Here is a 25882-nt window from a genome sequence, read left to right on the forward strand (position 1 = left end):
CAAGGCCAGCCTAAACTACACAGTGAGACCCTGTCTTAAAAAGAGAAGAAAAACGAACAGTTCACACAAAACACCCCCACGAGCTTGCCTTCTCTCTCCTCTTACCAGCTAGGTTGTTATTTCCCCCGATCCTGCCCACTGTACAACCCAGAGGTTACAGGGCAGGACAGGGCTGGGGCTCATGGCCCCTGGGGCAGTGGGGCCTGTCCCTGGTGCTGACAGGGAAACCTGCCCACAGGGACCTCGGGATGGGGACACCATCAGGAGAAGGGACCAGCTCTGTCCTCCCTGGCACCTACTGGGTCCCAGCTCAGGTGCCCCTGTGCTGTGTCGGCACTGAGGGGGGGCTTGCCCCCCAACTTCTGGCCCCCCTCCTTTTAAATAGTCTCCAGCAGCAGGTCTTGGATACCCCCGAACCTTTCCACGTCAGTTCTGTCATGGAAGAGGCTGACACCAGGGCCCAGAGACAGGGCGTCAGTTTTCCAAAGTCCCACAGCAAGCAGGGGCTAGAATGTGAGCCTGGGCTTTACCCACTTTCCCAACACTGGGAACCCACCGGTCTCTTTCTCCTGACCCTCGAGGGAGATGGGCATGAAGAGAAGGTTTGCTTTCCCCATTCAACCAGACCCTGGTCAGGGGAGACAGAGGCACACACCCAGCGACTATGTCCTCAAGGAGTGGGAGAGCAGAAGGGATGCTGCGTAGCACCCGGCTGTCACCGTGGGCAACTACACTCTTCTGAGGAAGCAGCATCACCTTCCTGAGCCCCAGTTTCCTCATCTGTAAAATGGGCAGAGCCCTGGAGCCAGCTGTGAAAACAGCATGGATAGCAGAGGGAGAAGGATTCTGGGGTTGTGCCCAGATGCCCAGCACTGCCCCCCCATTGCCCTGCCCCGTCTAGGGAACAGCCACAGCTCCTTCGTGGCATTTGGTGGAGTTGGGGCTCTTCAGTGGACAAACCCATAGGTGGGAGTCTAGGCTGGGGCAGAAAGGGCCTGTTGGCCACAGACCTCCAGCCCAGCACTTCAAGCCAGAAAGAAGCCAGCCCTGGAGCCAGAGCCACGGGCAAGGATCCTCTGCCACTGCTGGGGACTTTGCAGCCACGCCTACACCTGCCTTGTCACAGTTCTCCCCTGGGCAGAGCATACACGGTGACAGGTGACAGCCCCGCTTGCCTGGAGCCTGGTTCTGCTGAGGGTCCCTTCCTCCCTCTGGGATGCAGGAGGCCTGTGATGGCAGCCCTGTCCCTGAGTGGGGACACAGGATAAGTGCAGCTCTGTGCCTTTGGGGGACAAGGCCAGGTGTCCCCTGGGAGAAGCGCAGATGTTCCCCTCCAGTGTTGGAGGTTAATCAGCCCTGGAGGAGCACGTGGCCTCCCGGGACTCTGCCTGCCCTCCTGCTGGAAAGGAGCTGGAAGTGGCCTCCGGGCTGGGCTGCAGACTTCCTCAGAGGCCACCAGGAGCCCAGAGAGCGGAGTTGAAGTGCTCACAGGTATGCATGGGCTGGGGCAGGGGACACAGCCGAACCACCTCCTCTGCCCCTGCCCCAGAGGCCTTCTAACCCTCTCTTCCCACAGTGTCCACCCTGATGTCCCAGCACGGCTACCCTGAGCATCTTGAAATCCCCTCTCTTCCTCTGTTATCTCAAGTGCCCATCCTCATCCTGCAGGACCCTTTCCAGGACCCAGATGGGGACAGGTATCCATGGTCTTGTCCACCCGCTCCCCCAGGTGCTGAGCCACGAGCAGGGGAGGGACGTGATGACACGTAGGGTCCAGGCCACAAAAGCCACAGAGAAGCAGCTCTAGGAGCCAGCTCTGCAGTCAGACAAACCCAGAGCCCCCAGCTCTCAGGGGACAAGGAACCTTGGCCTCATGCAGCATCCTCTGTTTTTCCCTGGGTGGCCGGGAAAGGTTACAGGCCACTCTGCCATAGTGCCTGGGCTACTCACATGATGGTGATCACTGTGATTCCAGGACCTGGGGATCACATCCAGGCTCAGAGATTCCTGGGACTACAGAGTCTCAGTTCCAGAGACTTGGAGGCCACCCAGGCCACTCACAATCCTACCTGCTGGGCCCCTTCCTTGTCCTCCCCAGAAGCGTTAGACTTGAGTTCCAGAGAGGAAGGACTCCGCTGTGACCAGGCTGCCCGCTGGCACCCGTGTGGGGACATTTCCACGGCTGGAGGACCTGGGTGGGGGACTAAGCCTCTTCTCACCCCTGTCCTGCTCTACCCATGCCCAGAGCCCGTGTTGGCTCCTGCAGGTGCAACCCAGGAGAGGATTCAACTCAAGACCCTCTCCCTCCCACTCAAAGCCCTGCTCTCCAGGACTCGGGGCTCCCCGGGGTGTGACAACAGGGGTTATCTTGCTGTCCCCCAGTGAAAAGGAAGGGTCACCCCTGAACTAGGCTCCTGGGGAAGAGGAGACCAAGGATGCAGTTGGTTGGCCAGATGCTTTGAGCACTTCCAAAGGAAGGACTGTGCCCTCCAGGAAGGACACCCCAGGGGAACCTGGGTCCCGGCTCCCAAAGAGGTGCTGTCCAGGTGTCCTGTACCTTGAGGCAAAGATTTCCCAACAGGGCTGACCAGGAAGTTCCTGAGCACAGCTTTCCCTTTGGGCTTCCCTGCCCCAGCGCAGGGCAGATAGGAGCAAAGCACCCATCCTTCCCCAGCAAAGGCTGGAAGCCCCTCTTCTGGGCGGGGCCAAGAGATGATGATCACACCCCCACACTCCAGTCCTCTAACCCACTCCTGGACTGTGGCAGACCTTGGAGAAGCTCTGGGCTCTACAGAAGTTGGACCTCTGGGGAGGGAGGGATCCCAGGTAGGGAGAGGAAAAAGGAAGAACTCTGATAGTGCTCTCACCTCTGCCAAAACCCCTAGCCCATAGCCAGGCATGACGGTATTCACTTGTAATCCCAGCCTTTGTGAGGCTGAGGCAGGAGGATCATCACCAGTTCGAGGCTAGCCTGGGCTACATGGTGAGTTCAAGGCCAGCCTGCACTGCAAAGCAAGACCCTGTCTCAAAAAATAAAACCGCCTCAGACCAGCCTCGGCCCCCAGCCCCGTCTCTCCTCCTGGCTGCTCCTCAGCGCGGCTCCCCTCTGGCAACCCTTCTGCTCCTCAGCAGAAGTTTGGCTCTCTGGGTTCCTAGAGCAATGCCATCTGCCCCCGGCGAGCCCGGTACCGGGGGCTCTGCCCTCACAGCCGGCTGCCCATCGGAGCTCCAGGAACCAGCAAGATGTGTGGCTCCGCCAGACAGAGAACAAGTGGCCGCGTCCCTGGGCACCAGCCTGGCAAGCAAGCGCCTGCTGCGGGAGGCTCGGAGAATAACAAACACAGCTCCCACACCTGCTGCCTGGAGCCTGGGGACACCTCTGGGTGTCCACAGCCCTCCTCAAAGGAGCCAGAAAGGGGGTAGGGGTGGGATGGTGGATGCTTCCGGTGACAACAGGCACAGCCCTCCCACAGCCCAGGGACCGCACCAGGGCCTGCCCATCTGCCTTCCCAGAGGCATGCCAGCCGGCCCAGGCATCTGCCGCCCCTTCTGCTCCCTCCTTCCTGTGCTCCTTACCCTCCCCTTCGCCCAAGAGGCTGAGACATCTCTCTCCTTTCATTTACTTTATGTGGTGTTTTTGGTTTATTTGTTTTTTGAGACAAGGTCTTGCTGAGTAGCCCAGACTGGCCTCAAACTCATGGCAATCCTCCTGCTTCAGCCTCCAAGTGCTGGCGTTACAAGTGAATGATGGCACACTGGGTTTATCTCTCTCTCCTTTCAAAATTCTCCTTACTTCATTTGTGCTCCTCCAGGAAGTCCACCGTGGTTCCCCCCAGCCTCCCAGACCCCGCTCTGCTGGACGCCTCTCCTCTCCCCTCCCAGCCCAGCCCCTCAGGTGCACCAGCACCCCTGCCCCTGTGAAGCTAGAAAGGAGGATTCACAGCACTTGGTGAATGTCTGCAGGGTCCTACAATTTTTAGAGCACTTCCCTGTGTATTGGCTCAAATCAGTTTCAAAATGGCCCAGAGAGAGGTAGGCGGGGCGGTGCTACCTTTGTTTGCTTGATTAGGGAACTGAGGATTGAACCCAGGGCCTTCACAGGAGCTAACTGATTGAATATTTTGGGCACAGAGAAAATAAGAAGATAAGGAGACAAAGAAGGAGACTAATGGGGGCACAAGAGAGCTTCTGGGGCGGGGGACTGTTTTTATCAGTGTTGGCTGGGGGAGGAGTGTGGGAGGTGGGCAAAATGACACAGTAACCGCTGATTTGAAGGGGCATCTGCCGTGTAAAACAGGAGACAGACAGATTTCCTGGGGGCTGCGGGTGGAGGCTTCGGCTTGGAGAGGCCTCAGCGCATGCGCTGAAAGGGAGCTGGGAGGTTTATCTCTGGAATGAGAAGAACGAAGAAGTTACTGTTGGAGAGAGAAGTTGTTTCTCTGGGTCCAGTACCAAGTTGGGAGGATGTAGCTAAACCCCAGGCTAGCGGAACCTATCACTGATCTCCAGTCTTTTTTATATTTTTAAGACGTGGTCTAAGTCACTAAATAGCCCAGGCTGGGTTTAAAGTCTTGCGATCTTCCTGCCTCAGCCTCCCAGAGTGCTGCGATTACAGGCTGTGGCCACCACCTCCGGCGAAGTAGCTACACTTTTACAGAGGCCTCTGGGGCCCAGAGATGAAAGGCGATGGCAGAATGACCGCGCCTGCTGGCCGGCTTGGGCCAGATCTGCCAGCCCCCAGCGCCCTCGGGCCCTGGAAAGCAGCGGTCTGTATCCGGGAAGGCGCCCTGGAGGAGGTGGCGGCCGGCGGGGAGGGGCCGTGGGAACCGGCGGGAGCCCCGCTGGCCGCGCTCACCGCGAGCTTCCGTCCCGGGCGCGCAGACAATGGGGTCGCTGTGCAGGCGCCCCCTCCCTCTCCCCAAAGCTGCTTTCAATTTAAACGCCTCCAACCAGCGTTGCTGCCCCGGGGGGCGCGACCGCAGCGCCTAGCGCCCCTGTAATTTCCGCGGGGAGCTGACCGGCTCAAACGCGGTGCCCCGACCGCAGCCCGGGACCGGAGACGGCGCCCAGACGGCCCTGTCCGGGTCGTGGGAGCCGCAGGGCCGGGCGCCGCCTCCTCCAGGCAGTACCCCCGCATGCCTGCTGCGCTGGGCCCAGCCTCGCTCGCCTCCCTGGAAGGGTTGCGGAGGGGGCGGCTGGGATCCTGAGGTCGGGGGTACCAGGTGCAGCAGCCGCTGTCACGGAGGGAGGGGCTCCCTGATGGCCAGCGTAGGGGTCTGGAGCTGGAGACAAACTCAGCCATCTCTGGCTATGCTGCCCAGGGTGGAGATCTTCCTGCCTCAGGCTTCCTGGAATCACTGGAGGGCTGGCTAGACTAAGAGTATTTAAACATGGCGTGGTGGCACATGCCTGTAATCCCAGCACTCAGGAGGCTGAAGCAGGAGGATTGCTACGAGTTTGAGGCCAGCTTGGGCTACATAGTGAATTCAATGATAGCCTGAACCACACAGCAAGACCTTGTCTTCAAAAACACAAAAACAAAAACAGAATCAACAGTATTTAAAGTGGCTAACTTGGCTGTAGTGGTGCATGCTTGTGAACTCGGGACTCTGGAGGCTGAGGCAAGAGGATTGCTGAGGCTGAGACCAGCACAGGCTACATAGTGAGTTCAAGGCCAACCTGGACTACATAAATAAACAGATAATACACAGCTAGCCAGTGCTATGATTGGCTCCGAGGTACCTTTCTGCAAAGGTGAGGCTGGCCCAGAAGCGGTCAGCCACCCCTCTGCCTTCCTCCGGGTGTACCATGCCCGCTCATGGCTCTCCCTGCCTGGTGGGGAAAGGAAGGGTCACCTTCTTCCCCTCTGGGTCTCTTTTCCCCCAGGGATGTTCTAGAAAGTGAGTCCAGGGGGCTGGGAGTCCTTGAAGGCAGAGGGGCATTGAGGAAAAGTCCAGAGGCAGACCAGAGTCTGGCCACCTCAGTGGTGGGTGCGGCAGGGTGTCCAGCTATAGAGCATGGTCCAGGGAGGCAGGGCGGCTGAAGCCACCGGTCACAGGAGCCTGGAGTGGGGATGGCACAGCCACGCTGCCCAGATGCCCTCCTGGCTGGCAGTGGTCACAGTGGCCCTGTCCCCCTGGCTGGAGCTGCATCCCCACTTCCCTTACCCTCCACTGGAACTAGGGAGGTGCGTGTGTGCCTGCATGTGTGTGTGTGTGTGTTTGTGCATGCACTCGTGTGTGTGCGCAGCTGGGGGGCCCGGCTGGTTTGTCCCAAGTGTTCTGCTCCACCTTGTCCCCTCCACCCCCCTCCGCCCCGCTCCATGTCCCAAACTCCCCTCTCTTTCCAGCCTGGCTGTTGCGGTGAAGCCAATCAGAAGTAATTATGGGGGAGAAAGGGTTCCTGAGAGGGACCCTGCAGAGACCACCTCATCCGCCCCGGCCCAGCCCTGGTGGCCCTGGTCCTCCGGGCCCAGGCCTGGCTCAGCCCTGCTTGCTGAGGGTAAACCCACCACGACTGCCACCTCGCCAGCCCCTGAGCCACAGGTATCTGAGTGTGCCTCCCTCCGCCTGCAGCTGCCCCACATCCTTCAGCATCCCTGGGGCCCCTCGCTGGGAGCTGGGTTCAGACTGTCCCTATGGCTGCCAGGACTTGGGTCAGGGTACACATCGCCAGGGAGCATCCTGGGGAAGGAAGGGCCCTGCAGAACCACCAACCTCTCTTCCACCCACTGAGGCCAGCAGGCAGAGCACCCCAGCTGCAGATCCACGAGGGCCTTGGTGACTTCTGTCCCTTCCTCCCTGCTGTGGCCCTCAGTGTCCGGCCCAGGGGAAACAAGGTGTCAGCCTGAGCCTGCTGGCTCCCTTTCTGACCACCTGCGCTACCTCAGCAGCTGCCTCCCCTGCTTTCCAGGGGCCCCCAATCAGTCCCTCCCTGAGGTCTGGGCCCCAAACTGAAAGAGGCCTTGGAGTTGTGCTGCCAGCGGGAGCAGATGAAGGCCTGTTTCTGATGCCTTCTCTGCTGCTCTTTCCAGGGCGGGCAGTGCCTTCCTCCGTGCCCAGCTGTACCCAGGAGAACAGAGGTACACACCAGGCTCCCTGCTATCATGCCTTCCTGCCACGCCCCACAGCCAGTGCCCCAAGACCACTGTGGAGCCGGAGGGACCCATGGAGGGTCTCTAATTTGCTCCTGCCCCTTGATGTCCAGGGAAAGCAGGCCTCCCATGCCCAAGAAATTTCCAAGCATAAACAGAGGTCAGTGCCCCCCTGGCCCTGGCCCGGAGGTGCCAGGGTGGTAATTAGGCTTGGGGGTGCAGTCCAGGAGGGTGGGGAGCCGAGCTGGGGAGAGGAGCTGTGTGGTCCACAAATGGGCGGTTTGTAGGTGGTCTGTGGGATGAATGAGCCTGGAGGGAAGTGGGGGAGCAGGGGGAGGGCACAGGGATGACAGAGTCCTCCCTACTCCTTGGTCCGAGCCCCCTGCCCTGGGCAGGGTGCAGGCTGAGTCAGGGGCTCAAGTGCCCCCTCTGCTTCTGGAAGGGAGGGAGGAGGGAGAGGAGGTGGAAGTCCCGCTGGGCAGGGTAGGTGGTGGCTAACAGCGCTCCTGTCTTGTGAGCCTGTCCTGTGTCATCCCCACAGCCAGGTCCCACTCCTCTCACTGCAGGGACAGTTTGCTCCTTGAGCTAAAGGATTCTTTGCCTCTCAGTCCCATGGGAACCATAGATCCACTGGTCAGCTTGTCCTCTGGCTCCTAGGGGACCCCTGGCTCGGCCCCACCCACCATTGCTCCGGTCAGTCTGCAGACACCACACTGAATCAGCGACTGTATCTCCCCGAGCATCCTCTGTCTCCTGACCTTCCATGTCGGCAACACAGGACACGTAACTGCCACATGAGCTAAGCCAGCCCAGGGCCAGGGCGCAGGGAGTGGCAGGCACAGTGGTGACACGAGGTGCCTCCAGTCCGGGTGCCCAGTCTCTTCCCGGGATGACCACCCAAACCCAGAACCTGCCTGTGACCTCTGCCATAGGAGCCAGGCGGGGCGGTGGCTGGAAGGAGGTGGGGTGGGGCTGCAGGGACCGTCCAGTGGCATCCTGCCCGGGCCCTGGGCACATTCCTCCCCTGCACGCACCGCCTGCCCAATACCACCTGTACCACCAGCAGCACCTCAGAACTGGCTCTGCAGCAAGATGGCATGCAGGGTGATGGCCAGACATGGCACCCCCAAAGAAAGAGGTGACCTTGGCGTCGGGTCAGCGCAGCTAGCCTTCTGGGCACCACTGGAGGAGCTCGTGTCTGCGTCCTGGTTTCATCCTGTGTCCCTCTGTGGCAGGCGGCCTGGGGGTGCCCTGAGAACAGGCCCGGGTCTCTGCTCTCAGCAGGGGTGCAGTGGGGAGGGATGTGGGCCAGCTCCCCAGTCTCTCAGTCTCTCGGAACTTTCCCAAGAACCAGGCCCAAGGGGGTGGGGGGCTGGGACTGGATGGTTCACAAGGACCTCTGTGGTGGGTTCTGCAGCTTCCTCCTGAGCTTGTGCTCAGATCCAAGATTCCCTCCTGATGGGAAAGTCCCAGGGGAAGCCACAGGGTGCTGGGAGGCCTGGGAAGCTGCCCGTGCGGGGGAGGCATAGCCAGGGGGCTGCCTCGGGCTCAGGGTCATGCCCAGATGCCCTCACCCACCTCCCTGCCCTCTTCGAGGCCAGCCAGGCTGCCCTCTTCCCGTCCCTGTTCTCTGTGTGCTCCATCCCAGGAAGCTGGGGTGAGGGAAGAGGGAAGGGCATGGGGTGTTGTAGTGGGCGCGCTGCTAAGGTAGAAAGGTCCCTCTTTCTTCCCACAACTGCAGGCAGACCAAAGCACAGGCTGCAGGGGGCGCCCCTGGGAGGCTGGGGCATTAGATGCCAGCCCCTCCCCCTGCTCACCCTAGATCCACTCCACCCCAGGAGAGATCTCCTCTTGGAGCCCCCCAGAGTGAGGCCAGAGCTCAGAGGGCTCTCCAGACACCCGGGGAGCTACGGAGTACGGAGCACGGAGCTCAGAGGGGAGGGGACTTTCAGGGACGCAAGTCCAGGCCTCTCTGCATCTGCTCAGAGGCTGTCTCTCCTGTAAATGGCACTGCCCACAGGGCCTACTGTGTGCAATCCACAGCTCCATGAGCGTGAACTCTCAGCTGTCAGGGGCAGGGCTGCCACGCCCCAGACAGACTCAAGTTCAAGGTGAAACCAAGCACAGACTAGGTGGGAGAGGCCAAGAGACATTCACTCCCAAGAGAGTGGTGGTACATGTTTGTAGCCCTAGCACTCAGGAGGCTGAGGCAGGAGGATCCTCAAGGCCAGTCTGGACTACAGAGTTAAATATATATATATATATATATATATATATATATATATGTATATATATATATATATAGAGAGAGAGAGAGAGAGAGAGAGAGACAGACAGACAGAGAGAGACAGACAGAGAGAGAGAGAGAGAGAGAGAGAGAGAGACAGAGAGAGAGAGAGACAGAGAGAGACAGAGAGAGAGAGAGACAGCCTCCACCCCAGGTATTAGAAGGTTTCTCGGTCCCCATCTGAATCTGTCCCACTCTCACTGTAACTTCCCCTAGACACCCAGAATTCAGCACCGTTATCAGGATGTATTTATTTATGGGATTATGGATCAGTTCTCCCTCCCAACATCTTCAGCCCAGGAGCCACTGAGGGCACTGGCAGGTCCATGCGGGCCACAGGAGGTAGCTGGGGTTGAAGGGGACCCAGGCTGGCCGGGTGAGCTGGCACCAAACCAGGGCCAACTGTCAACGCCAGGCAACGCCGGGACTTTATCCTATTGGCCATGGGGAGCCATCAAAGGCGTCTGAGCGTGAGCATGGCGTGCAGAGACCTGTGTTCTGAGGAGTCTCGGTGGAGTGCGGAGGAGGGGCAGGAGGAGGGGAAGGAGGACCTGGGGGGCGCTCCGCACCCCCACCTCCAGCGAGGGGTGCAGCCACTGTTGCAACAGACTCAGGAAGGAATGAGCTGGGGCTCGGATTCAATCCGGAGCAGCGGAAGCGAAGAAAAGGGTACCACTAGTGCTGCCAAAGGAAGGGGACTTGGTGGCCCGTAGGTGGGGAGGATGGTGGAGCATTAGGATGGTTTGCAGGTGTCCAGGCTCTGACTCGGAGGCACTGTGCTCGCGGGCTGCCCAGGAACTGGCCAGCGTGGGAGGGGTGAGGGTCCCTCTAGCTCCACTGTAGCCCAAGCCCAGGTTCCCCAGAGGATGCGGTTCTGGGGACCCTGGGGAATGAAGAGGGGCAGCAAGGTCTGGACCCCGGGCCTCCTGGCTTCCTGCTCCCCTAGGTACCGCCCCTCTAGGCACTCCCAGCTCCTCACCAGGGCGGGCTGGGTGAGACAAAAGCTATCAGGGTGCTCCAGGCCATGTCCCCCAGCACTGAGGGGCAGCCCCTGTGTCCCAGTGGATCAGAGATTCACTTACAGTTGTGGGGAACAGGGGTCCCACTGCACCTGCTTGCCACGTACCCCTGTGCACACGACAACTGGAGGCAAAACCGAAGGCGTGGTCTTGCCCCTGGCTCCTGGGCATCTTGGCAGAACTGTCAGAGGAGGGGCTGAGGGTGGCACCATCTAACGGTGCACGGGTGCAGAAACACACAGAGGAGAGGGACAGGCAGTGAGGACCCCAAGGCCCAAGGCAGAGCCCCCCGTGGACAGCGGAACACAGCACCAGGCCTGGGGTGGGGTGGGGGGGCAGACCTCAGGGCTCCACAGATGCCCCCAGGGAGCCCAGGCCACTGCAAGGGTGGCCAGGGTCCCCCACTGAACAGAGACGTGTCTACCTCAGCCTCATCCAAAGAAGAGCATACCTAGTTCTCAGTTTCTGGAACTGCTTCCTGGAATCTTCCCTGGGGGTTTTCACTAGAGGGGTGCAGGAGCGAAACTGTGGGTTCCAAGCATGTCCTCAACATCGGCCTGGGATTCTGTGGGAGAAATGGAGGTCTCCCTGGAAAGAGTCAACCTACAGTTTGAGTCGCCAGCCTTGTAATTCTATAGCTTTGGTTCCTGAGTTGAATAGCTCAGCTCTTAAAACATGCGTGTTGAATGAATGCATGACGTTCTGAACTCTCTATCCAGTGCTCTTTCTTTAGCTAATGCCCAGAGGAGAAGCTCAGGGTAGGGATTATCATCTGTCATCAGGAGTCTTGTTCCTTAACTGTGAGGACCCCAGAGCTAGGGCCACCTGGGCCTGTGAGGGTCCCCTGCAAGCAAGAGCCCTGTGTTTGAGTCCACCTCCCCCCTCTGGCTGGGGCGCCCCTCCAGGTCAGCAAGCACCCAACCGCCGGCAGCAGTGGCAGGGCGCGGCCAAGAAAGGGTTAATCTGGCTGCGCCTTTCATCAGCAGCTTGGCGGGCTCCCAAGGCCCACAGGCTGGGTACCTGGGCGCCTACCTCGCCGGTGGGGCGGAGACGCAACCACAGGGCACCCTGCCGTCTGCATTCCTCGCGCGTGAGTGACAGCTGCGCGGCCACGCCCGCCGCGCTGGGGAGGGGCGGGCCCACCGCGAGGAGGGGGAGGGGAGGGGAGGGGGGGGGAGGGGGGGGAGGGGAGGGGTGGGAAGCAGTCGCCCCTCTTGACGGCCCCTGGTTAGGAGGGGACCGGTTCTAGGAGAGGGATCAGGAAAACTGGAGGAGCCAGGACTCTGCGATCAGAGAGGAAGCTCAGCGTTGGGGTCAGGATTCGGGAAGGAGAGATGTCCCCCTCTGCCTGGAGGAGGAGCGGTCAAGCCCAGGGAGCTGGCTCTGTCCCCCCAGTGTCCTTTCGATGCTCCAGGACTCCACATAAACGCCAACCCCCCATTACACCGGCTGGAAGGCCATCCTCAGCTCTGCCCTGAACTCACCAGCCCTGCCTTTGATCTCCCCGGGGCCTGCTAGTGCAAACAGGAAGTGGCCTTAGGCTGGAAGCAAACCCCAAAGGGTGTAAACAAGCAAGCACCCCACCTCACCTGGGTGCCCCCGGAAGCCAGGCCGGCTGGGAGCCGACCCAAGATGGGTCCCAGCGTCAGGGACCCTCATGGCACCCCGCCCCCGCCCGCTTCTCCACCAAGCCCTGAGCACCGGAGAGGGGTGCGATTTCTACAACACCTTCCCCTTCGGCCACAGCAGGGGTGCTGGGCTCCTCCAGACTCCGTTCTGAGGTCTCCTAAGGTCATCGGGTCCCCCAGCCTCCTGGGAAAGAGGCAGCTGGAAAAGGGGGCCGGCCGGGCCGCCCAGCCTTAAAATAAATGTGTGATGGCCGGGGATATAGCTCAGCGGCACAAGCGCCTGCCTGGCGAGCTTAGTAAGGTCCTGAGTTTGATTTCCGGTACCAGTAAATTAGTGAAATTCGGAGGTCAAGGGTTTGCCTGGCACACGCAAAGCCCTGTGTTTGATCCCTAGCACTGCCAATCTGACAATAGCACACAGCTCTCCAAGGCCCGGTAGAGCAGAAGAGGTGGACCCGGGAGCCCCCAGCCCCCTCCCACCAGCGCTTCAAGCTCGGTTTTGAAGCCCAGGTTCCACTCTGGCCTCCAGCCTCCCTGCTTGGCTTCTGTGGGCAGAGCCGGGCTGGAGAGGCTGACTGGGAAGGAGGGCTGCTCGGAGAGTGAAGTGGGTGCTGCCGGATCTGCATTTCCTGAAGGCCACAGTCAGCTTTGGAGTCCTGCTGAGGTGACCTCCTCCTCCTTCTCCATCCTTAATGATGTCATCGGTGTCTGCTGAGTCGGGCTGAGCCACCTTCAGGGAGGACCTTCGGACTGCCCATCCCTGAGGGTGAGGCTTACTCCGGCCCCTGAGCTGAACAGTGGCTCAGGAGGAGGGGACCCTACCTTACTCTCCCCCAACTCAGCCCTGGGGCCTATGACTCCATCTCAGTTATCCCATCTCTGAAATGGGATAATAACTCTAGCAACCACACAGTGGGTGTTGGGAGGTTCACATGTTAATTAGAGAAGGTGCTGGGTGGTCGGCGCCTTGGGAGGGCAGGCCAGCCTGGTTTGGGTGACCACACCCCAAGCCTGTGGTCTCCTCTCCACTGAGATAAACTACTAAGCTGCCCACTCCCAGCTGTACTGCGCCCCTTCCTGGAGTCAGGACACCCATCCGACAGCTCAAGCACTGCCTTAGGAGAAAAGCCTCGGACCTCCAAGGACTGGTAAGCATTGGGCTGAAGAAGATCAAATAGGAATCAGCAAGCACATCTCAGAAGAACTGGTTTCTCCTCCGTCCCTCTGCCTGGCCTCTCCGGCTTTTGCTTAGCTAGGGTGACCTATTGTCCTAGTTTGCCCAGGACCATCCTGGTGTTGGCACTGAGAGTCCCACATTGGCAGAAACCCTTCCTGCCGGTGTAAACTGGAACGGTTGCATCCACTTCGTTTCTCAGGACAGGTGTGGTGGCTGCAGAGATCACAGAGGTCCAGTGTCCTTCTCTGCTTATTTCTGATGATGCCATGATGTAAAATGCCAGAGGCCAGAGAAGCTGGCACGGCCCATCCCCCAAAGCCATGTGACCTCACAGCGAAGTCTAGGAGGGGTACCCTTCCCCCAGGTAGCAGTGAGAATGCTCACCCAAGACCTAGATTCCTATGTGTAAGTGGGCACACACACACACACACACACACACACACATACACGGGCACACGTGCTGGGGCTCCCTGGGAGGAGGCTGGCTCTAGGCTGCCATCTGGTGGCTGCTCCTCATAGCAGCGCTTTGCCCAGGTGACCCTTAGGTCAGGTTCTTTTAAGTAGCCCCAAATTGTCTTTGACACTGGCAACCTGGGGTCACTGCTGGGGGAGGAAGATCCAGGCTTTGAAGGCCACACCCCTGTGGTACTCCCTTGAAGCCATTTCTGGGGGCCCAATCTGCCAGCTGCGCAACAGCCGGCCACCGGCATTTGGAGGGGCGCAGAAGGGGTGAAGGAAGTGGGGGGCAGGCCTTCCCTTCTATAGGCCCAGCTGTTTTCTTTTAGAAAACACCAGACCCCTGCCTCCTGCACCACCAGGCACCCGCATACGTGTCTCCAAGCTTACAGCACAGCCTCACTGTGCAAGGCAGGGAACCAAGATCCAAGGCCACGCAGGTGGGGGAGCTCGGTGAGGGGTGCACCCCCACCTGTGCTCAGCTGTGGGGCGCTGCACACAGCTGCACATGGGATGTACAGGTGACTGGGCCTGCCGGGAGCTGGGCGTCTCTCACTGTATTGGGTCCGGGGAGTGGGAGGGCGCCTGGCCTTGGGCCTCTCGCTCAGAGCCTGGCCCCCCAGGCTGGCCAGAGAGCTGTCAAATCCCCCACTATAGAGACAAATGGAGCCGTCAGAGAAAATAGCTTCTAATGGGGTGCAGGAGCCAGGCTGGGCTGGGTTAGGGGGAGGCCTCTGCTGGCCAGATGTGAATTCTTCACTAATCATACCAAATTGGCCCAATTTGTTCCCTGACACGTGGGGGGACCAGCTTCATCTTTCTCTCACTGAGCACCGCCCCCCCCCCCCCAGCTTCTGCCCTAGTGATGGGACTGGCCACTGACAGCCCGGCTAGGGGAAAGGGCTGGCCTTGCCTGCCTCCCATCTTCACTGGCCCCTGGGTCCTGGGGTAAGGGGGAACAGGACGGGGTTGGACATCTGCTCCCTTGAGATGGAGAGTGCAGGCAGGTTCTTGGGAAGAGCTGGGAGGGCTCTTGGGGAGACTAGGGAAGGCTTTAAGGGCACAAGACCACGTCACCTCTTCAAGGCAACGATTCCCTGGGTCCTTCCAGGGTACAACACACATGGTGGTAACGGGGGCAAAGAGAGCCTCTGTCTCTGGCTGTGGCAGTGCATGCCTGTCATTCTTAGCCTTCTGGGAGGCAGAGGCAAGAGGACTGCAAGAATGAACTCAGTCTGGGCAACTTAATGAGACCCTGTATCAATAAAAGCCTGGGGATACAGCTTAGTGAGAAGGTTCTGAGTCCAATCCTCAGTAATGAAAGAGAGACAGAGCCAGAGACAGAGAATGACTTTGTACCTTCCTAATTTCTGAGCTCATCCCTTTAATGCTGGCACCAAAAACCACAGGCAAGTCCCTTTTGACCCCATGCGCACATGCGCTCTGGGTCGGGTTCTCAGAGGCTGGCTGGGAGGAGTGCGGATGGAGTGGGAATGGTGGCCTGGCCTCTTTGCCACCTCTGTGTCCCATGCCAGGAAAGGAAGCTGGCACTCCGGGCCAGCACCCAAGGTCGCCAGTCCCAGCTCCTCTGCTCCCTGACCTCCTGCCTCTCACTGACGCCTGGGGCCCAAGGGTTTGGGGCCAGGCAAGGACTAGAAAGAGGATGTGCAGGGTAAAGCCCCTTGCCGGATGCTGACATTAGATCTAGACATTTAGGGCAGCAATTCTGGGGTTCTGGGGTATAGAGGGGGATCATGCAAAATCTCTGTGGCTCCAGGAGAGACCTGGCTGCAAAGTGGTCAGGACAGGGCTATTGAGGCCGGAGTCAAGGGCCCAGGGCAAAGGCCTTGGCTGCCCAGCCCAGCCAACTCTAGGGAAGCAGGCTGCTCCTCTTTTTTCCACCCTGAGGCCAGGACGTTCCTGGCCCTGGGAATGAAGCTTAAGAACTTTCCCAGATCACCTTTCATCCCCAATCCCAAACCTTCGCAAGGCTCTATCCTACTGCAATCAGCACCCCGCCTGCCCCAGGAGGACATTCCAGTGCAGGAAACCTGAGGGGTGTCGGCCGCCCCCACCTGCTCTCAGGTGGGCCAGGGAGGCACCTGGCCAAAGGCCTTCGGACCAGGCTGCACCTGCCCTGGTGAAGGAGCAGGACAGAGCTGGAAACAAGCTTAGGAGGGGGTCAGGGGCAGCTGACCCTGCAGGGAGAGAACAGTCAGTCCCGGGAACAGACGGAACAGAGGGCAACATGTGGGCCCGCTGCCTCCCGCCCGCCCTCCGCTGACTGGATATTTAAGGGCTTGAATTTGCCTTGTGCATGCTAGGCAAGTGCTCACACTGAGCTGCACCCCGGCCCCTTAACTTGATTTTTTTTCAAAGCCCTTACTTACTCCTCCAGATCTCACCTGGCGCCCTAAAGCAAGGTTCTTCCTCCCCTCCTTTCTAGTTCTCCCTGGCTGAGCAGAGCGCCCCCTCCTGGCAGGGGTAAAGACTGGAATTCCGGGGAGCCCAGCCCAGAGAGGAAGGACAGAGAGTCCCTAGATTTCTCCTAAGCACACTCCCTACCTTTTGGTTTCCCGCATAGTTCCCTGCTGATCAGTGGGCCTGGAGCGCTTTCCAGGCCCTCGGAGTCATGCTGACCTGGGGTAAATAAATTCTAGTTCCCCAATGTTCTTGCTCTGTGACCCCCACCTAGCATTAAAGTCACCTTCAGTGATAATGTAAACTGAGAGTCAGTTTCCTCATCTATAAAGTGGGGAGTCAGCTTCGGGTCAGGGGGTGAGGGAATGGGCTTGGGGGGGGCGCTGCTTACAGTTTTGTCTGATTTTATTACAGACCCTCGGGCACCATCTGGATTGGGTATCCAAGTGGGGTTACCCAAAGTCCCCGCTGCCTGGGTTTATCTCCAGGGTTAAATGAGTTAATCCATGCGTTCCCAAAATGCAAGGCAGGACTCCTCCTCCGGCTGGTGCCACCCTTTTGTCACATGGCTGCCGAGGCACAAACCTCTGCCCTCCCCAATCTTATGCCTCCACTGCCCCAGTCCTTGGCTTCCTTGGCAGTGATCAGAAAGCTCCTGCTCTCTGAGGGCACTGTCACCAAGGCCAGAGTGACTCCAGGGAGGTTCTGTGCTGTCCTCAAAGCTCCCGGGCCCCACCCTGGCCCAGGTTGGAGGCAGCACCTCCCCTCCCACCTCTGCCTCCTGGACTGAGCCTTCTCGAGTCCCTGCCCTGCTCCCAGCCTGTGACCTCCGGTCTCGGCCTTCCTCTCTTGCCACTCTGAGTGGACACCCGGGCCACTCTCTGTCTCCCAGGAGGCACGGTGGTGGCGTGCAGACCAAACCTGCAGCAGACTTGGGTGGAGCGTCGGGTGCCAGGCCCAGCCCATGCTGGTGGCTCAGGACTTCTCCTGCTGAAACCCGCCACCTCCCTAGGCCCCGTGGTCACACACTCATCCTCTTCCACTGCTGCCAGGAAGCACGGAGCTCCAAACACCTTTAGCTAGAAACCAACACTCCCTGCTTTGCTCCTGTCCTGGAAAGACTGTCCCAGCTTGTCTCCGAGGGTGGAGCCCATAGTATTTGCCTAGGTGCTGGTCCTTTCTGGACAGTCATCCTCTGACCCCTCGGGCTGACCTATCCTCATTCTGGAGCAGCTCCTGTCCCCAATGATAGAAGAACTGCCAGGCACGGTGGCACAGTCCTGTAAGTCCAGCATTCTGGAGTTCAAGGCCAGCCTGGGTTACATAGTGAGGCACTGTCTTGAAAAAATATATAGTCCCATCAGGTATTCTAATATTCTAGCTCCTCCCTTAGCATACAGACCTCACTTTAGTGAATCAAAAGCTCACCACATGATAGAAGAAGAAATGCAGCGGGCTGTGGGGAAACTGTTTGTTAATGTTGCGGGGGTGGGAGGGGGCTCTGAGCAGGACTTGGGGAAAAGCTGGTGGGGAGATGGCGCCCACAGAACTCCTGCCCACGTGCACTTTCCTTTCAGGCCTTATCTGTCGGGGCAATGCACACTTATTCCACATCTGCTCCAAGGGCCTTTAGTACAAAGAGGAGGTTCTGAATATTTCAAGCTGAACTATTTTCTTTTTCTCTCATTCCTTGGGCCACATAGACACACTAGAAAAATGCCCAGTGGCTTTGGGCATCCCTGCCATAAGGCCCTGTGTCCTGGTCACAGCCACGTCCCCATGTGAGATGCTTGGACTGAGAGACAAGGGAGGCAGAGGAAGCCGTGAGGAGTCTGGGGACAAATTCTAGTCCCTTTCCTGGGGCTGAGCGGGGCATCTTCTCCCCTCCCTCCCTAAGCTGACCTTTTCCTGAGACCAAGTTCTCCAGCCCTCACTCCCCAGCAGCCCTACGGAGCCCGGATTTTTCTGCAGCTGGAATCCAAACACCTTCTGCATCTCTCCCCAGCTGGTCCAGGCCTTTGTGTCCACCCAGAGCAGCCCTAAAAGGAGGCGGGCACACCTCACCGCCCTCCTACACAACAGCATTCTTTATCTGCCATCACTGCGCCTCGGTTTCCTCATCTGGGACCCACGAGGTTCAATCTAGGTCTCTTGGGATCCCTCCCACAACAAGAATCTTAATCTCCTAGGAGAAACTGGAGGCCTGGCTAGAAAGTCAGTCTCTCTGCCTCCTAACTGACATTCCTCCCTTTACCCATCTTTGCTAAGCCGTGACTCTATGCCCTGCTGGGTGCCAGCTGCCAGGGCAGCAGGTGGGGACCGTGGTTCCCACTCCCGGCAGACTCCAAGGCTGGGCCGCATTGGGCCAGACCTTTTTTATTGCTAACACTCGACTTATCTCATAGTCCCGGAGCCTGGGAGAGCTGACCAGGTGAGCCAGCTCTGTTTCCCGCTCCTGGGCTGGGGGACACCGGGCTGAGACACAGGAGCACGCCATCACTGAGTGCTCGCTGAAACCCAGATGGCTGGTCTGGGCCCAGCCTCTGCCCTCCGTTCCCCCACATGGTGAATACACTGCACAGCAGGCCTGCCGGCCCTGTGCTCTTGCGTCTCGGCCTGCAGGACCTCAGGCGGGTCACCTGCATTCTCTCTGCTCCCCAGTGCTGCCCTCGGGCCATGCCAATGTGCCTAAGCAAGCGAGCACCCACATGGGGTCTTTCGATTTGCCTGGATTGATGGGACTCCTATATTCAAATGGCTGCTCCCCACCCCCTTCCCTCAGTACTGGGAATGACCAGTACAAGCGCTTGGGCTTGTGCACTGAGCTACAGCTGCAGCCTTCGTGATTTGATTTGATTTTTTACTTTGAGACGGGGCCTCACCAAGTCAGTAAGTTGTCCAGGCTCGGCTCCAACTTGCCATCCTCCTGCCTCAGCCTCCCAGAGCTCTGGGAATACAAGCAAACACCACCACACCCCCTTTCATGCAAGTCTCTACCCAACAGCAGTCACCTCCAGGAGGTTCCAGGTCTCCCTCTGTCCCCTTGTGCTGCTCGGGATTCCTTAGAGCACTTGGGGGACCGACATTACCTGTGTTTCCTTGGTTGCTTCTCTCCCTTCCTCACTAGAATAGCAACAGAGGTCTTATCTGCTTTGTTATTGTCACTATGTCCCCAGTTCTGCCTCTAACTCCTGCCTGGCACATAGTAGATATTCAGTAAACACTCCCTGGAATTAATGTGAGACTTCAAAGTAGTTAGATGTGGAACTGCAAGGAGCTGAAGCCTGCAAAGTGCTTTGTACACTCATGGGAGGGACAAGAAAGGCTCCCAGTTACCCTCACACACTAAGGGATCTGGCTGAGACGGGATGGGGATTCACACAGAGAAACACAAAATTATATATATAGATATTGCTCCGTGCAGCAGATATTTCTGTTGCCATGATGCTTACTTATCCTGACCAGAAGATGGTCTCCAAACACTCAGCCCTCTCAGCAGCTCTCAGTGTCTTAGTCCTCCTGAAGCAGCCCTTGTCCACCTCAGAGTGGATGCTCCAGTCCAGCGGTGTGGGGTCACTTACATGGTCCTCCTCCCAAAGCTGCTGATCCCAGCGGTGAGGGCAGAGCCTGAGACACCGCCCCCAACTGCAGTCTCTCCTCCCCCAGAGCCTCAGCAGGCAGGAGGGGAAAGAGGCCCTACCCCGGGTTACCCCCAACCCCACCATGTCTTCCTCTCCTAGGCCAGGCCAAGCACCTCCTTCTGGAATCCCATGACCCTGGGAGGCAGGGGAGTCTCAGGCGGAAGCTTCAGACCAGATGGGTACAGTCCCTGATCACTTTGAAGGAGTCAGGTCCCTGCCCTCGGTGGCTACACTGTAAGATCACCAGACTCACCAGGCCAAGCTCCTCTAATACCCTAGCGAGGCAAGTTGGGGTTAATAGCCCTATTTACAGCAGGACAAACAGCCAGGGAAGGTCAAGGGTTTGCCCAAGGCCAAAGGACAGGCCCGGTCCCTGCCACCCCAGCTGGGTCACGCCAGGGTGGGCAGGGACTCAGCTACAGGAGCAGGCTTCCCAGGGCAGGAGAGGCTGGAGCAGAGGCGCAGGAGGAGGGGTCAGGTGCATGCTGTGCTGCCTTGGATTTGAGGGCAGGGCGGGGCTGGCCCAGGCAGGGTGGGGACGGGGATGCAACAAGGCTCCTGCCACCAGCCTGGCCACCTGGACCTGGGCCTTAGCTGGCGACTCCTTGGCCACCTCCAAACTGGTGGGACTGGTAGCAGACACCCAAAGCCTAGAGCAAGGGCTCTTCGACCCCTCCCCAGACATTGGGGCCCCCAGGAGACACACCATCCTGGGTACCCCATCTAGGCAGACAGCCTGCAGTACAAGTCAGGCAGAAACAAAGGGGTCAGCACGGGCCAGGCGCCACTTGAGGTCTGGGGCCACGCTGGCCGCTGGCTGGGAGCCAGGCAGGGGAGGGCGGGTCGCACGCAGGCCCAAAGGGCTGGGGCCTGGCTGCCTAATGGTTTTTGGAGGAGGCTCTGGAGGATTAGAGAGCTGCTTATTGCCACTGCCACCGCCACCACCACCACTGGAGAGGACCGAGGAGCCCGAGTTTGGCTGCCACCTGCACCAGGCTGGGTGGGGAGTGGATCTGGGTTCGTTCTGCGCATGCCAAGCAGGCTGGCTGGCAGAGCTGGGCAGCTTTCCATGCTGTGTAGACAGAGGCAGGTGGGGGCTGTGGCTCTAGGTCCCTGAGGAATTTGAAGCTCCTCAAGTGTCCTGGCAGTCATCTCGAAGGCCATCACCATACCCTCCCTGTCACCCTGATGCCAATAGCAGTCAAGCAGAAGGGACCGATGGGGGCACCCAGGAAGCTGGAGGGGGCTGAAATTCTCCACCAAGCCTCGTGCTGGTGACAAAGAGTCGGGAGGTCAGAACAGGTGGCGTACACCTGCAGGAGAATCACTAGTTCACAGTAGCCAGTCTGGGCTACATAGTGGGTACAAAGCCAGCATAGCAAGACCCTGTCTCCAAAAACAACATAACAAAAAAGTTTTAAAAGGTTGGGGATGTAGCTCAGTAGAAAAGTTCCATGTTCTGGTCAGGAGGGGGCTTCCTTAGCAAGCCCTCATCCCTCATCCCTCATCCCCATCTCCTCTCGCCATCCGCCTGGGCTCCCGTCCAGGGTTCTGCAGCACCCAGGCCCCACCCCCACTCCTGCTCCAAGAGGACCACGCTGTGGGGGAGGGGTGGTCGCCTCCTCCCACCAGGTCCCGGCCTGCCCTACCCCCACTGCAGCTGGTTCCAAGCCAGAGAACATTTCTCTTCCAAGGACCCCAAGTCTTTCTCTCTAGGGAGTCAGCCCAGAAGAGGGGCTGGGCCTTGAGCACAGGCTGCATGACTTCAAAGGCGGTGGGTGGGGTTGGCGCCTGGTCACAGGTGCCACTCAGGGTGGGCCAACCTGCCCAACCAGGTCAGGGCCTGCGCTGCACCCCGCCCGACTGCCAGCCCAGAACATCACAACACAGGTCTGACAGCTGCCCCACCCACCAGGGACACCCCCAGTGCAGGAGGAGGACCTGGGACCTGAGGCATGGAGCCTGGCAGCTGTCCCGTGCCTTGTGTACCCTGGCTGGCACATCCCATCACCCATAGGAACACGGGGAGCCCCCAGCTAGGCCTACACCTAGCTTTGCCTACAGGCCTCCTCCTCCCAGAATCCTTAGCGAGCAGTGCAGGGTAGAGCAGCCTCCTCTGTGCCCCTGGCCAGACCAGCTGCAGTTCTCAGCTGCAGAGCCAGGTGTTCACATCCGGGCACTGGGACTGGGGAAAAGGCTGAAGCTCTCCCTTCAAACAGGAAGCTAATAGCCTCTGTTTGCTCCTCCATAAAATGAGAACAGTAATAGTAGCTACCACTCTCATCAGGTCATTTTGAAAATTAAGTGAAGAAGGGCCTGGGGATTTAGCTCAGCGGCATAAGTGCCTGCCTTGCAAGCAGGCAGTCGTGAGTTCGATCCCTGGTACCGATAAAAAGCGAAAAAAGACAAAAAAAAAAAAAAAAAAAAAAAGAAAGAAAAGAAAATTAAGTGAAGTACTACTTACAGTTGTGGAGCCAGGGTGATGGTGCACACCCATCATTCCAGCACTCAGGAAGCTGAGGCAGGAGGATCCTGTGAATTTGAGGCCAACCTGGGCTACTTAGTGAGTTTAAGGCCAGCATGAACTGCATAGCTTCACCCTGTCTCAAAATAAAATAAAGTTCCTAGTTCCCAGCACATAGTAGGTGCTCAGTAGGTGGCAAGTGTCTGTTTTAATATAAGTGTGACTGCAGTGGGGGAGACCACACCCCAAGACACTGTGGACAGGACTGGGCTCTACAAAATGAGCAGGTCCTGGTGTGAATCCATTACTCGCCTCTGCCTGCCTTCCTCCTAACCAGGCCTTCTGAACCCTTGGCTTATCCCAAAGTGACCCCAAGATTCAGATTGGCCCTGCCATCTACCAGAAGGGCCTCCCAGTTCCCAGGGAGAAGAGGGATGGCCGGTGGGGACACTTGGCTCATGGACACATAGCCAAGCAACACCAGAGAAAGTATCCCCCAGAGGAATTCCAGGAGGGCTTCTCGGAGGAGGTGCCTGGGGAAGTGGCTGAGTCCTGACACAAGGGCAGGACAGGGGACAGAGGGACAATCTGGGGACAGCGTGCCAGGCTGGTCTCCTCCGCTGACTACATCCCCTCTTCGGAGGCCGGGGACGGGGTCCCCATCGGAGAAGGCTGCTGGGGAGCAGGCCAGCAGCCGGGATGGGATGTGGGAGGGCACAATGGCTCCCGAGGAGGAAAGGGCGCCCAGGAAGCGGACCCCAGAGGCCTGGCTTCCGCTGGCCCGGGACGCGACCGCCTTCGCCCTGCTGGGCTGTGTGCGCAGCCGGATCTGCCGCATTCCAAGGACGCCCGGGTCGCCTTCCGCTGGCCTCGCTGAGGAAGAGCCCCGGGGGCGGGCAGGTCTCGCCACTGTCCCAGGGCCTGAAAAACTGGTCCTCCTGCCCCCCGCAGCAGGGAGTCGGCAGGCACGGAAGGTCCCCGCATTCCCGAGCCGCGGGGTGGGCGGGGCCGGGCGGCCTCCGGTCCTCGGTGCAGGCGCAGGGCCGGGCAGGGGGAGCAGGTCAGTCCCAGGGGAGGGGAGGACTTCCCAGGGGCTTGGGAGGAGTGCCCACACTCCGCAGGGACCCCTCCGGGCCCCCAGGCCCCGAGAAACCAGCGCCCTAGCAGCGTCCTTAGCAACCGTGAGGCTCAGGGCAGACAGAAAGGAAGCAGGGATCGCCCTGAGCCCAAAGTTGTCACCGGCTTTCGCTGGGCCCCATCCCCACCCCTTCCAGGGGCCTGGTGAGGTGCCTCTGGGAGCCTCTTTCCCCAGCCCCTCCTGGAGAGAACCAACCGGATGTGCGCTCAGAACCAGCTTCCCACAGGTGGAATGGCTCACCGGGCTGCCTCAGAGCCAAGGGAGCACTCACTGCTCAAAGTGGGAACCCCAACCCCCCATCTAACCCGGTGGGCCCAAGAACCTGCATTTTAAGAGCTTTCTCCATCAGAGACCCCATCTGAAGCCCAACTGTGATTCTGAGCTGTTTAAGAATCTCTGCCAGGGCCAGGCAGTTAGCTCAGTGGTGCAGCACCTGCCTGGCAAGTGCAAGATCCTGAGTTCAATTCCTGGTACCTCCACTCCCCCTCCCCATAACAGAATCTCTGCCCAGCATGATGGGACACACTTGTTATTCCAGCACTCAGAAGGCTGAGGCAGGAGGATTCCTCGGAGTCAGAGGCCAGCCTGGGCTCCATAGTGAGTTCAAGGCCAGCATGGTAAAAGACAAAACAAAACAATGTCCACATTGACCAGCCAATGAGCAGTTCCGGGGCAGGGGTGTCCTTGGAAGTCCTCAGGTGCCCTTTCCCAAGACCTCTACGGCTTCCCAGGTGGGACAGGAGGGAAGACGTGGTCCCCATGGCGAGTGACCTGAGTCATGAGTGTCCTTCTCCACTCGGGTGCTGGGCTAGAGACGGGTCACACAGGAAGACAGCCTGAGCCTGCCCAAGGGGAGGAGCATGGGTGACATTCGCATGGAGGCTGAGGATGGACATCATGGCCCCTCAGTGTCCTGGCCAGCCTGGTGCCATGGACTTGCTGCAGACACCAAGCCTCCTGTGGGCTGAGGTGCCTCCCACCCGCAGTGACTTCCTGCCTGCCCGCCTGTCCGGAAGCTCGCTACCCAGAACCAGCCGAGGGCTTCCTCATTCATTGTCTCCTCCATTCATTCACCTGCTCCTCCTGGGTGCAACCAAGACTTCCAAGGCCGAGGAGGTCGTGCAGCCCTGTGCTCATGGGATGTCGCATGTGAGACAGACCTTGCAATCAACCCGTCCTTCGATCACTCATCAAACACACACCCACTCACGCTGCTGTCTGAGGCAGATGGTGCAAGGGCACAGGCTTTGCAGGTCCGTAAATCTGAGTCTGAATCCAGACTCGCAGCACCTGGTGAGAGCATTTGAGGCCCACCATTGTGGCACATGCATGTTACTCCAGGGCTCTGGAGGATGAGGCGAGAGAATCGCTGTGGGTCCAAGACCAGCCAGGACTACACAGTGAACACCTGCCTCAAAATAATAATAATATCTGTGCCTCATGCCTCAGATGCCCTGGATTAAGATCTGTCTGTCTGTCTGTCTGTCTCTCTTTGAGACAGGGTCTCACTCTGTGGTTCAGGCTGGCCTTGACCTCACTTTGTAAACCAAGCTGGCTTCAAACTCACATCGATCCTCCTGCCTCAGCCTCCTGAGTGCTGGGATTACAGGCGAGCCATCACACTCACTCACACGAGTGAGTGAGTTTCTAAAGGGCAGTTGCTCCCACTGAGGCTTCTTCTGTCCAAACTGTCCTGTGGTTCCAGGTCTGGGCCCCTGTCTTCCCAGGATGACAACAGCCACCGCACCTACCCGATGGCAGCCAGGGACCTGAGCTCAGTAGGCGTCTGCCGTGCAAAAGGGCTCAGAGAGCAAAATCAGCAGTGGCCTGGGCCAGGGGCTAGGCATCGGGCTGCAGGTTCCAGCCTTGACTCCATTTGCTGACTGGACTTGAGCGGAGCTGACTCTGCTGACCCACTGGGCCCAAGGAGCCAGGTGTCCAGAGCCAGGGATGAGAGAAACACAGAGCCACCTGCTGTCCATGAGCAGAGGGACAGGGTTAGGGATCTGGACAGTGCTTTGAAATTTCTAGAGAGTTCTACCCTGAAAGACTTCCTGCATTTCCCAAACACAAAATCACCGGCACCCCAACTCTCAGGAAATAAGCTGGTCACCCAAGTTGCTTTACTCCTCCCCACAACTTCTCTTCCTGGCAAGAATCTCCTAGGAGGAAGCCTCTTCCAGCCCCCCAAGGCCACAGATACCCATCTGTAGAGGCAGGGTGGTCTCCCAGACTTCGGACTGCCCAGCCCGTGGAAGTCACGCCCCCACCCCCACAGGACCTGAGGGGTTCTTGGGAAGGGAGGAGCGCATTAGGGGCCAACTGGCAGAGGGGCCTCCTGAGAGGGGTGCCCCCTTCAGACCTGGGCACAGATGCCCAGCACGCATGAGGAGCTTGGCACTGCAGGTACAGCAGTTCTGGCAGAGGCTGCGCAGTCATGCTGCCCCTGTGTATGGCCGCCTCCTGGCTGCCGGGTTGCAGGGGCTCGGACGATGCCCCGATGCCCTAAAAGGGGAGTTAAGCAAGCTATGGTCCTCCCACTCCAAGGCAGATGTTCT

General features: G+C 59.0%; 1 long non-coding RNA gene across 2 annotated transcripts; it reads right to left on the minus strand.

The window, feature by feature from the left end:
- Window positions 1–9616: 9616 nt before the first annotated feature.
- LOC134476534 (uncharacterized) lies at window positions 9617–22637 on the minus strand. Of its 2 annotated transcripts, none has more exons than XR_010048292.1 (4): window positions 22187–22637; window positions 10851–10964; window positions 10463–10580; window positions 9617–10263 (listed from the first exon to the last, which is right to left on the minus strand). It is a non-coding gene; the product is annotated as an uncharacterized LOC134476534 (long non-coding RNA). The 2 variants fall into 2 exon arrangements; XR_010048291.1 differs by lacking the exon at window positions 22187–22637 and adding an exon at window positions 11884–13922.
- Between the last annotated feature and the right edge of the window lie 3245 nt (window positions 22638–25882).

This window comes from Cavia porcellus, unplaced genomic scaffold (assembly GCF_034190915.1).
Source record: "Cavia porcellus strain 051 isolate PalLab524CR breed Dunkin Hartley unplaced genomic scaffold, mCavPor4.1 scaffold_6, whole genome shotgun sequence".
NCBI lineage: Eukaryota > Metazoa > Chordata > Mammalia > Rodentia > Caviidae > Cavia > Cavia porcellus.